General features: G+C 62.8%; 1 protein-coding gene across 4 annotated transcripts in view; it reads left to right on the top strand.

Moving 5' to 3' along the window:
* Positions 1 to 18: 18 nt before the first annotated feature.
* Ankrd42 (ankyrin repeat domain 42) overlaps positions 19 to 837 on the top strand; it is a 52,960-nt gene continuing 52,141 nt past the window's right edge. For 2 of the 4 annotated variants that reach the window (XM_011241919.3, XM_006508232.4), the window contains exon 1: positions 42 to 837. This exon is cut by the window's right edge and continues 194 nt beyond it. The gene's annotated coding sequence lies outside the window, so the exon portion shown is untranslated. The other 2 variants (NM_028665.4, XM_017312337.2) reach the window with 2 other exon arrangements.

The raw sequence follows: 837 nt of genomic DNA, 5'->3' as shown, positions 1-837 counted from the left end.
TGACCGCACGCCGGAAGTGTACTCGTTTCCAAGGTGACGGCCACGCCGCCACGCCCTCCAGGCTGCGGGAACTGAGACGCTGGAAAACGACTCGGAGGAGAGCGTTCCCGCCGACGGCGGTCGCCGTCACAACCACCCGCGGGCCCAGGAAACCGGAGACTGTGGTCTCCGCGCCAGGCGCCGCGCATGTGCTATCCGCGGCCCGCACGGCTACCTCGGCTCCGGGTCTAGGGGGAAGGTCGTGGGAGAGCAGGCATCCTGTTGCCACAATCCTAGAGAAAGAAACCGAGAAGGAGGGGACCGCCTCACCAGGATCTCTTTGGCAGGAGTTGGTGAGGACGGCGGCTTTTCCCGAAGGGACTCGAGAAGAGCCAGTGAAGACCTAGGGCAGCACCGCTGCGTCTCTCAGGAGAGAATTAGGGAACAGCATGGCCACCAGCAGAGCAGTCCACGGGTGGCTGTGAGGGGCGACAGCGGCCAATGCAAGAGCGACGCGAGCTTAGGTGAAGTCGCTGGCTCGCATTCCTGCGACTCGAGGGCCGCCGTCAGCGAAGACGCCTGGGTGGACGTCCTTAAAACCCGAGGGCCCCGAACCAGTGATTCCGGGGCCCAAGGTAGCGACGACCGCAGCGGTTCTTGGGAAGGAGCAAGTGTGGATGGAAGCCGCTGCCTCAGTAGTCCTTGGGAAGGAGTAAGTGATGACAGGGCCTACGAGGCCAGAGACTCCTCTAGGGTGAGCATCAGCGAAGACTCCAGCCGCCTCTTCCGTAGCTGCTGGGAGAGAGAAAGCGAAGAAGATTCCTGCTTTAGGGGCTCTTGGGAGAGAAGGGAGGTTTG

Source organism: Mus musculus, chromosome 7 (genome assembly GCF_000001635.26).
Source record: "Mus musculus strain C57BL/6J chromosome 7, GRCm38.p6 C57BL/6J".
Taxonomy (NCBI): Eukaryota; Metazoa; Chordata; class Mammalia; order Rodentia; family Muridae; genus Mus; species Mus musculus.
This window is presented reverse-complemented; position numbering and strand designations above follow the sequence as displayed.